General features: G+C 57.2%; 1 long non-coding RNA gene across 7 annotated transcripts; it reads right to left on the reverse strand.

Annotated features, from left to right (window-relative positions):
* Positions 1–6,742: 6,742 nt before the first annotated feature.
* LOC141747852 (uncharacterized) lies at positions 6,743–12,593 on the reverse strand. Of its 7 annotated transcripts, none has more exons than XR_012588832.1 (3): positions 12,500–12,593; positions 9,842–10,020; positions 6,743–9,270 (listed from the first exon to the last, which is right to left on the reverse strand). It is a non-coding gene; the product is annotated as an uncharacterized LOC141747852 (long non-coding RNA). The 7 variants fall into 7 exon arrangements; XR_012588831.1 differs by having other exon boundaries at positions 12,386–12,513; XR_012588830.1 differs by lacking the exon at positions 12,500–12,593 and adding an exon at positions 11,673–11,754.
* Between the last annotated feature and the right edge of the window lie 586 nt (positions 12,594–13,179).

Raw genomic sequence — 13,179 nt, forward strand, 5'->3', positions numbered from 1 at the left:
ATGGAGGGCGCAGCTGGAAGTTACAACACGGCAGACTGTGGCCATTCATTCCTGGTCTGGAAAGTGGTCCCCACGACAAAAAAAATGGGAAATTCGGGGAGCCACTGATGCTTACTTGCCAAGGAGGCATCAGGACTCATCAAGTGATGAGTCTTTCCCTGTCCCGGCTGTGTTTCCCGTTAGTCATCCCGGCCCAAACTCTCATGGCCGCCTCAGTAAACCCAGCACAGGGATTTAAAGCTGACTCAGGCACACCGTTTGCTTTGTTTATAGGTAACACCAGCAGCCACCAAAAAATAAATGAAACACCGGGCAAAACCAGCCGCAGGGCCAAAGCATGGTGGGAGAGCAGTCACCTTCCCGTGGCTCCCTGCACCACCGTGCCACTTGTCCCTGGGCAGCAGGGATGGAAAACGACCCCAGGACCTGGGGGTACGAAACCAGGCATGGCACATGAGTGCATGGCTGCAGCAGGATAGGCGAGGGCTGTCCCTCGCTCAGCGCCACTGGCACTCCACAGCGGTTACACCAACTCGGCTGGCCCCGTCCTTCCCCCGTGGCCATGTCCCACAGCTGCAGGACCTGGACGAGCTGGGGAGGTGGGCCCGACCAAACCTTATGAAGTTCAACAAGGCCAAGTGCAAGGTCCTACACTTGGGTCAGGACAGCCCTCGTTATCAATACAGGCTGGGGGATGATGTGATAGAGAGCAGCCCTGCGCAAAAGGACATGAGCCAACAATGCACGCTTGCAGCCCAGAAGGCCAATCTCATCCTGGGTTGCATCAAAAGAAGCGTGGCCAGCAGATTCAGAGAGGGGATTCTGCCCCTCTGCTCCACTCTTGTGAGACCCCACCTGGAGTACTGTGTCCAGCTCTGGAGTCCTCAGCACAAGAAGGACATGGACCTGTTGGAGCGGGTCCAGAGGAGGGCCATGAAGATGATCCGAGGGCTGGAGCACCTCTGCTGTGAGGACAGGCTGAGAGAGTTGGGGTTGTTCAGCCTGGAGAAGAGAAGGCTCCGGGGAGACCTTAGAGCCCCTTCCAGTACCTGAAGGGGGCCTATAAGAAAGCTGGGAGGGGCTGTTTGCAAGGGCATGTAACGATAGGATGAGGGGCAATGGTTTGAAACTAGAGCAGGGTGGGTTTAGATGAGACATTAGGAAGAAGTTCTTTACACTGAGGGTGGTGAGACACTGGCCCAGGTTGCCCAGAGAGGTGGTGGAGGCCCCGTCCCTGGAGACATTCAAGGCCAGGCTGGATGAGGCTCTGAGCAACCTGATGTAGTTGAAGATGTCCCTGCTCACTGCAGGGAGGTTGGACTAGACGGCCTTTAGAGGTCCCTTCCAACCCAACACATCCTATGATTCTATGATTCTGTGACATCATTCCCACTGTGGTCCCCACTGAGCAGCTTGTGGGGTGTCTCCACATGCCCCCCCTCTCTCCTAGGGCTTCCCCGTGCTTCTGTCCTATATTGCAGGCAGTATTTCCACATTTCCTTCTTGCTTATCCAAGGAGCACGGGCTCATATCCTAACCCCGCTCTGAGATGCCATGGGGCTGTTGGGCCAGGGGGCTGGGGGAGGATGATGGCAATACCCCTCAAACAGCTACGGCTGCATTTATTTTTTTTTGGGGAGGGGGAACATTTGAAAATTCAGGAAATTTCCCAAAGGGGGCCGGCTGCCAGGGAGCTGGTGTCCAGGAGAGGGCAGGATTAGCCGCCGCACACTGCCGCACAGCACTGACATTTCGGGGTGCGGGGACCTGGCCGCTGCCATGACTTCCAGCCCAGAGAGTGCTTTGCCTTTTCCACAGCTCTTCTCTTTTTTTTGAGGGGGGGCTTAAACTTCACTTACAACTGCTTGGTTTGTGCCTTGTCTGGCCCCTTCCAGCCCCCACCCCCTCAGAGCTGGGGGCCAGCAGGCACCTTGTTTACACCGTGTTCCTGGTGCTGAGCCATCCTGGCTGCTCTTTCGAGAGGCGACATGTGCCGCGGTGGGGCGGAGAAAATACCTGGCACTAGTCGAGGGATCAGTTGCAAGAAGCGTTGCCCTTCCAGGAAAAATGGGCAGCTGCGGCCGCCCTCCGGCCACCGAGCCCCGGGGGATGCGGAGAGCAGGGTTTGCGACGGGCTCTGCCCCGTCTCTGGGGTGTTGGAGTGGTACCAAGGGTTTGGGGGGGACAGTGGTGGAGCTGGCGTCACCCTGAGAGGCTTAGCACACACCCCGGCAGCATCTCCTTGGCCATGCCAGCCACGGGCGGTGCGTGAACTACCCTGCCCGTGGAGCGAGGCGCTGAGCAGCTCAGCAAGCCCCGGCTCAACCAGACCGAGGGGTGGAGAAGGAGGATGATGGAGGAAGGCTTTCCACGAGCAGGGAACGGGGGAACAGCCAGGTGGGAGAGCAGCACAGTGGAGGGCACTTTCTTAGCGTTGCTTCCTCCAGAAATAACATCCTTCTCCGAGCCGCTCCTGAGACACATCTGGCCTTGCGCTGGCCCCAGCCTGTTAATGTGTAACCCACCGGGCAGGGACGGCGTGTCGGAGCCCAGGACACACAGGAGGCGGTGTCAGCATGCGGGGACGGCAGCGGGCGGCTGGGCACACACGAGGTCACCTCCCTGCTCCTGTGGGACCTGCATGGCCCGGTGTCGTCAGTGGCACCCGGCTCCCATAAGCCCCGGGACTTAGTCGGGGTGAAGCGGCTTTGCTGGGGGGTAACACCAGTTCACTTGGAAAAGGGCCTGCCGGGGCTGTGTGACCCGGGATACCTTGGCCACTGGCTTCAGGGGACCAGCGGAAAGGTGGAAAGGGTGGGGGGATGCTGGCTTCAGCCCCCCATGAAGACTAAAGCCTGGCAGGCAGAGCCGTGGGGCGATGCGTGGTGTGAGCCCCATGTGTTTGCACACATAAAGCCCCTTTTCCTCCAGGGACGTTGTCCCCAGGACCCAAAGAAGGCTCAGGGCTTGCAGGGGTGGTTGGTGTCATGTTTTAGGGCGAGTACTGGTTTGCCTAATGAGGGGGAAAAATACGCTTTCCTTGTAAGCAAACAAAGCTTGACTTTATTGCCTTTAAAGCACAACTCGCACAAACAGTGGCAAAAGTGCAAACACTGATAATGCTCGGAACATTTTGAGCTGTGCAAACAAGCCGGAGGTGGAGGGGGTGTGTTGAAATGAAGGGGTGAGGGGTACGGGGGGAGGGAGGAGAGCTGCTGGCCCTGCAGCCCCCCCCACCCCAGCAGCTGCCCCAGGCAGCGATGCTGAGTGCAGGCTGGGGGTGGAAGCAGCCCCCCAGGCGAGCAGGGCTGAATGGGAGCCCTGCAGAGCACAAACCCCCCACCGAGGTGGGCTGCAGATGTTATTAATGACATTTTTAGCCCCAGCCTGAGGCTATGCCCTACCCTGGCATCTGGAAGAGCTCCAGAGCCGCACACAGCATAGCCACCAGGACCGGCCAGAGCCGTGTGTTCCTTCCCCATCCTGACAGTCCGTCTGCCGGTCGCTGCCCACACGGAGCATCCCACCAGCATCTCGGGGCATGGTGTGGCAGACAGCATGCTGCCCCTGCCTTGGTTTTTTCCCCTTCCTCCTCTACCCCACCTCCTCTTTCCTAGGCAGGCGGCCACATTGCACATGCCTCGCGCTCCTCCTGCAGCTTTTCTGTCCCATCCAGCTCTCCGAAGCCTCCTCCAGGTGATGATCCATAAGTGGCTGCTGTATATCCCAGCCCTGCCCTGCTGGCTCCTTGCCTGGTGACCACAAAACCCCGTTGCCCGCCACTCCGCACCCCTCAGGGCATGTTTTGCCCTGGGTAGAGGAGGGTGATGCACGGGAGGCTCGGTCCTCGCAGACGTGAGACGGCTTACAGGGAACCAGAGCACCAGCTCTGTAGGTAGGGATTAAGGTCCAGTTCCTCAAGAGACGTTTCGGCATCTGCCTCCTGTTACTTAGGATTACCAAGCAGGTTGGGAAAAGCAGGCCACTGCAAACTGGGTCAGAAGAAGAAAGGACAAGACCCAAGCGGGTGGATCACCGGATAATCAGGCAGGGGGCAGGGACCTCAGCCTTTATCTCCGCTCCATCCCTCCACATCCCGATGCACCAGGAAGTCCCTCCAGGTTGTTTCTGCTGCCGGGTTGGGAGGGGAAGAGATGCCCGGAGTCAGGGCAGCCCCATCCCGCACGCCCCCCCTGGGCTCTCAGCACAGCCCTCCGCACCCCAGCACGAAAGGATTACCAAGTTTTGCGTCTGGCTGACGAACTCTTCCCTAATCCAGCCTTGGGGAGAGGGAAAAGCTTTTCTTATTAAATCCATCGCCCGCCCCCATCCTGCACGGGGCATCCCGGATCGCTCCCCTTCCCATCCGGGCTGCCACGTGCCGAGTCAGATACCTCTCTGGCTGCCCGATGCTCCGGCTCCACCGCCAGATGGGATTTTTGGGGAAACTAGGGAAGCAACAAGCCTTCCCCTCTCTGCAAAAGATCAGCCGGGCTTCCAGCACCGGCAAGTGATTTCATACAGTCAGAAAGACCCGAATATTGGCGAAGAATTAGTGTCTTTGCCAGACCTACCCGAAATCAGCCAGTTCGCATGTTACTGAGGGAAGGGACAGACAAACAGAGTGACGACACACTCAACTTTTGTAAGGCTTGAGAAAACAGGCTGAAGTACAGTACATAAAATAACAAAAAAAATTAGATGTACTGGAGTAAGTTCTGTTCCTTTGGGACAAAATGATTTTTTAATTTTTTTTTATTTTTTTTTTAAAGCCAAAGCTTCCTTTGGTTTTGCTCCTGGTTCTGCCAAGTCTCTTCTGAGCGAAGATTTTGGGGATTTTTTTTCCCATCTGGACTCTATTTTCTGGTAGGAGAGGCCATGGCAGGAGCGCCGGCAGAGCCCGGATTCAGAGCAGAGAGGCGCTGCACGATGGATGGTGACACCCGGGGTGGTTTTTGGGGTGGCTTGTTGATATAACCGAGGCCGGAAGCCAAAGGCAATAAGGGATTAGAGTAAAACGGCTCGGGGAAGCAAGCAAGAGTGGGGGGGCGGTTTCTCAGAAGAGTCTTTGCCAGGTGATGCGGGCGATGCTCCCACGAGAGCCGCGGTGCCGGAGCACACCTGGGTGTGCAGATGTACAGCGACAGAGCCCGGGACACGCACCGGTCATGGACACACTCTCCCATGGTGGTACCCATGACATTCAAGGAAGAAACCAAATGAAATGGGTGCTTGATGCTCTCAGGTTTTCGGAACAAGCTGTTTTTCTCAAATCGGGGCTCTTTCTCCCCTGCTGCTCACCCCAAGCGCTCACCTTCCTTCCGAAAACCGTGACGAGCATTGCTTTGAGCCAGTGAGCCCCATAAGCCCCCTTTTTCCCCCCGCCCTGCCCCATGGTGTTGGGGGGCTCCTCCGTGATGAGCAGCTGTACCTCACCTGCGGGGCGCTGGAAGCCGTCAGGCCTAAAAATTCACAGCTCCCCCAGGGGCAGGAAAGCTGTTTTAGAGGCTTCACAATTGCAGCAGCCCAAATTATTTCCTGAAGCCTGCATTAAGTTATCCAGGCACCTGGCTGCGCAGGTATAAAGCGGCTCGCTCCTAAAAATGCTACTCCCAGATAATTTTCTTGAGTTTTCCCACAGTCACGGTTTTTCTCTGGGCTACCGGGATGTGGGGAAATCACCTTCTTCTAGTGAGCTTCTTCAGGATGGGACGGGGAGGTATTTCTGTGTGTGTTTGTGTGTGTGCGCGCGCTCGTAGTATCCACATCCCCCTCCTTGCCTTGGAGCCTGAACCCACCTTGTCCACAGCAGTGGCTGCGTGTACCCGACTTGAGGCAGAAAGGCAACCCCAGTCCTTACAAAAGGTAAAATTTACCCAGGCGATGGCTAACAGGGCAGATGGGTTTGGGCAAAGCCCCGAAAAGCAAAGCCACCCTCGTCCCTGGAGCACTCAGCCCATCACAAGCATCCTTGGGTTTGCTCGGCGGGGCCCCGGGGAGGAGAAGCCGGGTGGGCGCCCTCCCCGCCGGGCAGCCCGTGTCCCAGCCTTACGCCAGGGTCAGGCGCCCGCATCACGCGCCAAAGCATCGCCGCCGACTGGCACCTCACAGCTGCTTTGAGGTGCTGCCAGGGACTGCAGGTCACGACTGCCAACAAATCAGAGCCATTGTGCTCCCTCGCTTCCCGCCCCGCTTTTCCCCGTTAATAGCCCCTTTCTGTACCCAGGGAACGTGATTCTGCATCATCCCATCCCGCTGCGAACCCCGGCTCTGCTCCACAGCCAAAGTCCCAGCTGGCCCCACAGGAGGTGGGTGCACCTTCAACCCTCCATCCTCCCCCCTCAAAAAAAAATCAAAAGCACTTCAATTTTCTATCATCAGAGCCACGCCATGGTTTGGGTTGGTGCATTGCGAAAAATCTCTGCTGCTGCAGTATCCGTAAGCCAAAACACCAAAAATGTGTTTTATTCCCCAGTGGCTGCAGAAGCATCTCCCCCACTCACCCCACAGCTGAGGCTTGGTACCCAGAGCCGGGGGGGCACCAACAGCGGGTACCCCCCACACGAGGGCTCGAGCGGGCGGGTCGTTCGGAGGCTCTCCGGGAATAGGAAGCCACCTAGCCAAGCTGTTGTTCTCATTTGTTATTCAGCGTTAAGGAAATCTGCACCATTCTCCCATCAGCCTCCCCATCCCGGAGGATAATTGATGCTAACGTCATTTCATTTTGGTCCAGCTGCGGGGCTCAGGAACAGATGTTTTATTGTTCAAACTGAACACACAAAACTAAGGGGAAAAAAAGAAAAAAAACCCAACAGAATAATAATAATAAAAAAAAACAACACAAAACCCAACCCAAAAAGCAACAAAACCCAACTAATTTGTGTTTGCGGTGAGGTTAGCCGCAGCTTCCTCTCCCCAGAAATGTGAGGAGACAGAGCAGCAGCCCCAGGGAAGACCCAGGCCTCCAGGAAAGCCAGGCTTTATACACCCAGCTAAGTGTCACCCTCCTACATATGTTGCAACATGCCTTCTCCCCCCGCCCGGCCCCCGCCAAAAAAAAAAGCCTGCCATGTCCAACAGGCAGGCACTTCCAGCAGAGAGGCATTTTCCCTGACACTGAGCTGTCACCTGCAGGTGGGATGCGCTGTGACAGCCTTCACGTCCCCCCAGGAGCAGAGATCCACCCCGGAATTCGCAAGGAGGAGCGCAGCACTTGCTCAAGAGCAAGGATACGTGTCTCCTCCGAGGAGAGGACAAGAAGGAGGGCAAATACGTGCCAGTGACATGTGCATCTTCAGCGCACGGGCAAACGAGCTCACCCTCTTTTCCAGCTCGGCGAAAGCCGCCTGCGCATTTGACGCTTCAGCGCAAGGGCGGTTTGCAGGCACGGGGAAGTGCTGGGCACCACGCACGCACACGCGTGCACTTCGAGAGCCGGGGATGGAGGGAGGAGCTCCATCGCTTGCTCTGCAGCAGGTGTAGGACAATGTCCGGAAGTCACAGGCTGGTCCAGCTTGGCGCTTCACTACACCTTTAAGCGTCTCCGTGAAGCTACCGCCAAGCAAGCCGGGGAACAAGTGGGAAACACTTCCCTGGCTGCCGAAAAGAGAACTGTTCACAACAAAAAAGCTTGCTAAAAAGCCAAAAAAAACCAAAAAACACCAAAACCCTCCTAAAAACACCCAAGTTAAAAGACGTTTAATATTCATGTACTCTCTAGTACTAATAACCCCATAGGTAAGAACAGCCCTTCTCCCATGCAGAACTGGGAAACGCTGGTACCTCGTACAAACTGGGGAGGAGCTACCAGGAGGAAGTGCGTAGCTGTGTTCCTTGCCTCGCCGGCAGAGGCACTTTTGCTGTAGGTGAGACCTGGCCCTAGAAATAACGGGCTCTGAAACGCCCACAGCAAATCCCTTGGGTCATTGTCCCTACGTGGCCAACGTGAGCCTTTTTCGACACCTCTTGGCGCGTGCCACATGCTTGGCATTATTTCTGGCCAGCGTATTGTGTCTCCTTCCTGTTCCACAAGAAGGGGGGTGGTAGGGATTCGATCCTAAGGGATCCAATCCTATACGCAGCGGCACGAAATGCCCCAGTCCCCCTCAGGGCCTGGGAACTAGCACGTGGTTCCAAAAACCCCAGCAGGAGAATGACCACAGCATCTCCTGGGGTTGGACTAGATGACCTTTAAAGGTCTCTTCCAATCCAACACATTCTACGATTCTACGATTCTATGATCTCCTCTTAGCAAACCAACGGTGGGGGAAAACCACCGACTTTTTGTGGTTGCAAATAAAACAGACCTGGCCCATGAAGAGCCCTGGGCTCTGCCATACCTGTGTTGGATTTACACCCTGTGGTGTAAATCCAGCTGCCAAGACCCGTTAAGGATCAGCGCCAGGTGTGACTATCCCCTCGAGAAGAGCGCTGTTGGGGGAAGGAGTCTGTAGGGGAACAACCCAGCAAGAGAAATAAGAGGCTGGAGGTGGAAAATACCTTTTGGATCATCCTCCCCTTCTCATTCAGCTGGGCGAGCAGCGAGGATATGGAGTCAGTGAGTGTCCCCTCCTTCGCCTTGCTGACAAGTTGCTCCCAGTTCAAACCAACCTCCCTGCATCCCACCTCTGGCCCGTGGATGCTTTGCGCCTGCTCTAAGGCTGCTCCCTCCAGCATCCCACAGCTGGCTCGGCAGCAGCCCATTAACCACAAGCGTGTTTGAGCTGCGAGCGGGCGAGGGAAGGCGTTGGAGAAACCATCGCAGCGAGCTGGGGGGATTCAGCGCCTACAGGGAGCATCACTGGCCTGTGAGCCACCTCGTTTGCCAGCAGAGTCCTTGCCAGGGGGGTGCAGAGGGGGTCGTTGAAACCTTCGGGCTGTTAATTTGCAGTGACGTTGCATGGGGACATGTAGGGAAGCAAAGAGAGGGCATAATCCGTCCCCCATTCCCCAGACCAGCGGAGCTCAGGCTGGCCGGCTTCAAACCCGGAGCCAGGTCAGCTCTAGGTACAGAGCCCGAAAGGAGATGTCAGAACGAGATGTCATGGAAAATATTTACTCCGTGAGGTCAGTGCACCCTTGGCTTCTCTTTGGAGGGGACTTTGAACGCAGGAGGGCAGACGTTTCCCGCATGCTTCTGTAGGCTGGGGAAAGCAGGCGCTTCCCTCGGCTGGAAAGACGAAAAGCACAAGTGGAAAGTTTTGTGCTAAAGGAAAAGCAAGCGAGCCTTCAGCTGCTGGCGGCTGGGTGCTGGCTATTAGGGGAAACAGCCTGCTTTGGAAAAACAAAACAAAAAAAAAAAAAAGAAAAGGATGAGTCTCTGAGAAGAAGGTCTGGGAAAAAAACAAATGGAGGGGAGGCCATGGAGTGGCAGTATGGCACCCAGGAGGTGCAGGCATGCCCTGGGTCGTGCGTTAGAGGGAAGGAATTGCTCCAAAACTGTAGTGAATCTGAGGCAAGGTGTGGGCACTGGGTGGAGGGGAGCCCTTGCTCTCAGCATGGACTGGCAGAGGAGGCTCAGCAGGCCCACGGGGCATCCCTTACCCATTCTCCTGCCCAGCAGAGCCAGGCCACCCTCTCCCCAAATCATCATCCTGTGCCACCACACCGGGGAAAGACGTCTCAGAAGAGTCCCCACGTCTGAGATCAAAGGGCAGGCTAATGAAACGGCAGGCCATCCATAACAGGGTATGTTATTCCCTGATGCAAAGTGCCCACAAAAAGTGCCACGCAGCAGCCCCTGGCAGCCAAAGGCTGTGCCGTGGTTCTAGCAGTAACAACAGGGTTTTGCATCCCCTTCTCCTGGCGTTCGGCTCCCTCCCACAGGGCTCCTCGTCACTACCTTTGAGGTTCACGCCGTGGTTTGACTGTTGATCCTGCTGACTCCCATCAGTGTATGTGTCTCTGGATGAAAATAACTGGCCCCCTGGCACGTGCGATCACCGCTGGTGGCCACCCGAACCGGGTGATGCCAAGCAATTGGGTAGCTCAAGCAGGGAAAAGCATCTCCTAGAAGATCGTCTGAAAAAGCGGAGGAAGATGTTTCACACCTCAGGAGGACCAGTTCAACAACTCTCAGCAGGTCTTGTCCTAATTGCCACGCAAATCGGTTGCCTTAAAGCGAGAACCCAACACTTTCTCCTCTTTCTGGGAGCATCTCTTGCTATGCTTTCCGGTGGGATCAGCATCCCGGGGGACAGTTTCTCTCTCTTTTTCAGGTTTAGCTCATATGGTGACGATTTTTCCCCTGCAGCCACCCCACGGGGGCTGTGACTCCATCACCCCTTCCAAATGAAAGGGGGCGGGGGGTGGGGGGGTGGTGGTGCGCCGGGGCTGCGTTCGGGGGCGCTGCCAGCGGTGATTCAAGAGACGGGACTCCCGCCCGCCTGACTCACTCGCCGTCGAGCCCAAGCCCTAGCGGGATGCGTCACTTGTTGCTGGAGACGATGAAGAAGAGACATGAAGTTTGTTCTCAAACTTGTGTCGTTTTAAGCCCCCACACGTTCCCATTTGCTACGTTCCCCCCCGCCCCCCCTCAGCTTTTGACTCACCATGTTGTCAACTCATCGCTCCATCAAGCAAACATGGTACCCCCTGGCCTTCTCCTCGACGTGTTTGAGCTCCCCACCCCTCCCCAGTTTGTCCCGGTCTTGTCTCGGCATCCCCACGCCCCCAGCTCCCGCCGGGCAAGGCACCCATGGTCCTACCAAACCCCTGCTGAGATAACTTGCAATGGAGAGCCCTCGGCCACCCGGAGACGGGGTCTCCAGCACGGCACAGCCAGACCCTCACTCCCAGGGGGCTCTCCTCGCTGTGAGAACAGCAGGAGGGCTGCCCTCTGCCCACCACTTTGCTGGTCCCCAGCTCTTCCACCCGCATCCCCGGCATCCACCCACCCACCCAGCTGCCCCTCGCCTCAGCCGGGCACCACGGCTACGGCCGGCGGGACACTTGAGCCCCGGCTCAGCTGTTGATTCCAGCCCGTGCCTCAGGAGTGGGATGGGGACGGGGAGCCACTCTGGGGTGGAATTTCACTCACTTCGGTGACCTCGTGCCTGTGGCGTGCTCTAAAAATACAAATAAACCGGCGGGCAGCACAAAACACATCCCTTTTCCCGCAGAGGGCTGCTGGGCCAGGCCCTGCCTCCCCTGGCTGCGTCCTCTTTTGTGAGAGAAATTAAGCTGAGGGCTAAAGGGGGAAGGAAAAAAAAAAAAAAAAAAAGAAAAAAAGCCAGATGCCTTTCTTCCCCGGTCTCAGCTAAAGAATAGATCTAGCAATCGATTTTGGACAATTTGCTGCAGACCTGAGCATGGGGTCAGGAGGGGGCAGGCTCCGTGTTCCCCTCCCGCTCCCGCTTTGCTAAGCCAGCCCAGCCAAGCTCTTCCTGTCTCCCCTGGGCTCTCCCATCCCTCTGACGACCCCGTTGCCCCTCTCATGTCACCCTGTCGCAGGCAGGCCAGGCTGGGTGTCCAGGGGCGCAGCGGCCCCCCGTGGCGCGGGGAGCCCATCACCATCCACCGAGAGCATCTCACCCTCACGGCGTCCTTGTCCCCAGGCACCTCCTCCTCTGCCATGGCAGACAAGCCTCAAAGCGGCAGCAGGAGCTCATCTTCCCCATCCTCACCTGGGTGGCTTTATGCCCCGTATTAACTAATTTCACCCCCATTCCTACCTCCCCAGGTCTCCCCAGGTCTCTCTCTCCTGGGCTGACCAATACTCAGCCCCTGCGTCGAGGTTGTCAGCAGAAACCATCCGTAAGCCCAACGCTGGACTAATTAATATAACTTGCCGTGATTGCGAAATCCACTTCCCACCCACCCCCCCCCTCCTCCTCTCCCAGCAAAATCAGGTCCCAGGCGCCCTGCCCTGCCTTCACCCCCGCACAGCAGCGGGTGTCCCCTCGCGTGTCCCCAGGGGCCGGGGGCGCCGGAGGGGATGGCAGGCAGTGGAGGTCACGGTTTCCATGTGCCCAGCAATAAACAAGCTCTCCCGAGTGGCAGGGGAGGGAGGGAAGGTGCCAAAAGGCCCAAGCGAGATGTATTCTTGCAAGCAGGCGGATTAGGAGCAGGTTGAGGCTCGCTGGCAGCCGGCGCGGGATCGCTGCCCTTATCTGTGAATGGGTGCAGGCTGTTACCCCCGCAGCCACCGGGATGGGGAGGTGGGGAAGGGGAGGTCTGGAGAGATGTTTGTTCCTCGGCCAAGTGGCTATTTCTGACTTTGGGAGCCCACGGCTGAGGCCAGGGAGGGTTTGCAAGAAGCAGCCGGACCCGGGCTGCACCCGAGGAATATCCACCCCACCATGGGCGGGAGAAGCTGCCCTGTCCCCAGACCTGTAGCGCAAGCTCCCCCCACCCTTCCCATTGCTCCTGACCCCCCGGGACACACCATCCCATGCGCTGGACGCCCCGAGAACCCATGAGGCTAGCGAGGTTGTCAGGCAGGGAGCAGCTAATGCAGGGAGCCGATTGAGTTACAGGCCAGCGGTTGTATCATGTTTACCAGCTCCCCGCCGCATATCCTGTGCTGGGAGGATTCCTGGAAGCAGGAGCTGATTTCGCACCCCTTCCCCACGCCGCACAAACACGCAGGCTATGCCAAAAGCACATCTCTGCACGTGACCGCCGCCGATATTACCCAAGCGGCTGGCAGGGAGCAGCCACCCCCTTCCTCGCCCTCCTCCTCCTCCTCCTCCTCCCCTGGCCGCACGCCTCCCTGTCTCCAGCACAGGGCTGGCCCCATCTGTTTTTGGGTTTTTTTTATTATTCTTGCCCTCCTCTTAACTCTGTTTAACTTTCCCATCTCTTAATTTAAAGCAGAGGTGGTGGCCCTGCCAGAGATGCCAGAGGTCTCCAAACCTTTGATGGGATGGTTAAATCCCGGGTTTCCTCTGCCTGGTGCCATCAGGCTGCTCAGGTGACACCAGAGCTCCAGCCAGCCACTCTGGGATGAATAAAGTCCTGATGTCCGGGCTCTTTAAGTGGTATATGAACCCTTTACCCGTGCAGGGATACAGGGTGTGAGTTGGTAACGAACCCTGAGCATCACTTGCAAATCCAGGCGCTAGGAAACTAGTGTCCAGACCCAGGGCACTGGGCTCTGTACGGCGGATGATGCTGCACCACCATCCGGCAGACAGGGATGGAGGAAGAGGTAGAGCGGGAAGATTTTTCACCCCTCCC

Source organism: Larus michahellis, chromosome 8, assembly GCF_964199755.1.
Source record: "Larus michahellis chromosome 8, bLarMic1.1, whole genome shotgun sequence".
Classification (NCBI taxonomy): Eukaryota; Metazoa; Chordata; class Aves; order Charadriiformes; family Laridae; genus Larus; species Larus michahellis.